This window comes from Orbicella franksi, unplaced genomic scaffold (assembly GCF_964199315.1).
Source record: "Orbicella franksi unplaced genomic scaffold, jaOrbFran1.1 SCAFFOLD_52, whole genome shotgun sequence".
Lineage (NCBI taxonomy): Eukaryota > Metazoa > Cnidaria > Anthozoa > Scleractinia > Merulinidae > Orbicella > Orbicella franksi.
In genome coordinates, this window is record NW_027671047.1 from 31201 (window position 1) to 34575 (window position 3375).

Below are 3375 nucleotides of genomic sequence, written 5' to 3' on the forward strand. Positions count from 1 at the left end.
ATTCACACACTGCTCTAAACAAAAACTAAACATGAGTTTAATCCATGCTGCGAGAAATTACTAACTCTTTGTAAATATTTTTAGTGATTCGACAAAATGTTTCATTCTCTTCGCTCAACTAATACTCGTTTGTTTACATTGTTCGATCGCATTATGAAAAAACTACATTTTTTTCTCCGTTCAACAACTTCTTCTATTGCTTCAATAGGCCCATTTTCTCGCAAAATGTTTTCTTCATTTTTTAAGTCCAAAATACAATAAGTATGTCACGCGGCAATTCGAGCAATGCAAGTTACTGAGTGAAGAATTATCTTGATATCTGTTTTTTGTTCGCACCAAAATGAAAAAAACTACTAGGGGAGTTTTATCGATGATTTAAGCATTTAGCCTCACATCAGTGTAGTATCAATTTTGCACTTTTCACGCCAAAGGAAGAAATAAATAACTTGGATACATATTGTTATATTATACTGATACTGAGAGAAAAACTGTGAGCTGTTTTCATTTCGTAGAGACGGTCACGGTCACAAAAATACATGTACTTTGGTAGAACTTTCCATTCTTATTTAGTTACAGCTTATCTATACTTCCCTGAGTTTTTTTCTTTTGGCTGTTCCATCTTTGTTTGTTAAAATGCGGTTCATCTGGGATACGGAAAACTCCAGTTCGTTGAGAGTGACAAACCTTCCAACATACGCTATAAAAAAATAAAAATATATTAGTAAACTACATGTATGTATTACTTTTAAAAGTAGTCAGTTTATTATTATCGCAATTATAGCAATATGATTACAAAAATGCGACACATCATCTCTGATCATGTGTGTTTGTGTACGTATGTTTCTACAGGTTACTGCCTGATGCCCTTGCCCTTTAAAGTCTTCACCACATCTTGATTCAGAGCCTTACTAATGAAGCACACCCGCTTTGCTTGTCTGTGTTCGGGAGCCATGGGCAAGACTTGTTGCCAGAGTCTCCTCACTGAAGAAGGCTTCAATTAACAGCAAGTATAATTTCTTGGGCTCTTTATCGCATTGACTGTATGTGAATGGAGTTAAGTTTAGCTGAGGATATGTAGATTCCAGATCCTGGCACAAGTTCTTGTTTCCCAGGGCCTGCAACGTAGTATTTTTTACTCTCATCTTGATTACCAGACGGCAAGTTCTTGAACCTAATCATTAAATTAAAATCGAACAGAACTGCTTAATACTAGCCTGTGCGTATATCACGAGTTTGATTGTACTACTAATACTACTAGACGGTTTGATTGTACTACTAATACTACTAGACGGTTTGATTGTAATACTAATACTACTAGACGGTTTGATTGTAATACTAAATTGGTTATTAAATCGATTGTTGAACCTACCGAGTTGGAGTTAGTTTCCGCTGCCTTGTGAAGAGTCTACAAAAGAGTTGAATAGTTTTAGGTACAGAAAGTCAGAATAAAACCCAAAAATTGCCAACCTTCTTGTGTAAGTTGACTACGTAACTAAAGTGCCACTCAGTTCTACTCCAGTTTGTTTCCAGAAATTTTATATTTTGTACATAAATATCTATAGGAAGCAACAGATAAAAGCTCACAGGCTTCATAAAGTCACATTTACCTCTATTTTGCACTCCAAAATTAATTTATTCTGCTTAAGAAATTGCATGGCTGGATTGCCTGTTCATTTCAAAAACTACCCATTTAAATGTTCCAAGCGTCCAGAACTGGTCTTGAAATGTTACTATTAACTACAGCTACGTATGTGCAATGTGCACGTAAATCTGCTCAAACAGTAAAAATCTGTAAATCGCGTCACCGTTACTCCAAACTTAGTTAATATGATTTCGGGAAGAATACTGTGAATAAAATTGTTTCTCGATTTGCCGTTCACCTCTGATAATTACCCTGTTTTTTGAACGATCATCAGAGTTTAGTTAAACTGGAATGTTACATTAAAAGAGGTCTTAAAACAGTTGAAAAACCCCCAACCTCCAGTCTTAATAATTTTCCCTGGGTAGGGAGTATTTTTACTGGTCCTCCTTCCTTTCTTTCCCTCCTCCCAGTCAACCATGGCGTCTAAGCCCTCGAAGATTTCTCCGGCATAATGTACCTACGAAGCACTTGCGACGCTATATAAATCTTCTTCCGTCCAAAGAACTATAGCAAAAGCCATCTTTTTATGTCAAAAAGCAATTTCTTACAGACTGTCTTGTTTGCGCGCAAACTTTGAATGTGACACTTCAACTGAAAGGAATATCAGTGTCAGCAACATCTCCTACTCTTATTGGACGGTTCAAGTGTGACAGGTGTCGGGTATCAGCCAGGAGAATCTGTCATATTCGCAGCGGCCGATGAGATTTCACTTGTGGTTTTCTCTCTTTGTCGAGAACAGCAAATAAAGGTAAAGATAATTTGTACATTTATTTCATTTTCTTCATGGCTGCGATATACTTACATGTTTATACCCCCAAATTGAGGCATCACATTTCTTGTCACTAACAAACATGCCACTTAGGTCACCCGGTTATGCAAATCAGGGTCTGCGTTACTGACTCATTCTTGTAAGATAATGATGGTTTGAAACGTGATGTATTTCACCTCTGCCATTTCCGGGGCGTAGAAGACATCAAGATTTTAAGAACGTCTCCTTATGTTTTGAAGCTGTTGGAGGTATAAGAAAAATAATCATAGTACAGAAATTTAACCATCGTATTCCACTTTTCATGATTCATTCACGTGTTGACTTCAACTTTCGTATCGTTGTTCTATCAACACTGATATGTCGATCGATGAAATGCTTTTCCCTGAGCATTTGGAACTGGGAATTTAACACCAATGTGCCCTGCAGTGCTCTTAAATTTTATCGAAAGAATGTGTTAGGCATATGTGTCTAATCCCTATATAATAAGAATAAATTAAGGTCGAAAGTGTATTTATCATTTAATTTAAGTGTTCAATTGACGTATAACATTTGATTTACTAGCACGTTGTACGTAAGTGGCTGACCACTTATGCCTCTTATTTACGCATTTTCAATGTTCGACTATCTTTTTATTCGTAGAATCGAACTATTTTATTCATCTCAAAACGAACCAGTCATGACTGATCCAACTAAGGTTTATACCGAAGTGACGATACAATGAATGGTCTATCGATCCGGTTTTTGGACTTCAACGTGTTGCAGATCATCTGCAGATGCTGCAGATATTCTGCAGATCTGTTGTTCGTCTGTTTTCGTCTGCAGTCTTAAAATCGGGAGGAGTTTTCAAGCTCAACGTCTGCAGCAGACTGAAAACAGACTCTGCAGACGATAAATTAGTCTGCAGTTGATCTGTTTTTGTCAAAACAGATCTGTTGCAGATCTGCTGCAGATCTGCTCGTTTCGT

At 36.9% G+C, this 3375-nt stretch overlaps 1 long non-coding RNA gene across 1 annotated transcript; it reads right to left on the reverse strand.

The window, feature by feature from the left end:
* Positions 1 to 434: 434 nt before the first annotated feature.
* Positions 435 to 3375, reverse strand: LOC145477126 (uncharacterized). Its single transcript, XR_014047637.1, has 2 exons — positions 1979 to 3375; positions 435 to 697 (listed from the first exon to the last, which is right to left on the reverse strand). It is a non-coding gene; the product is annotated as an uncharacterized LOC145477126 (long non-coding RNA).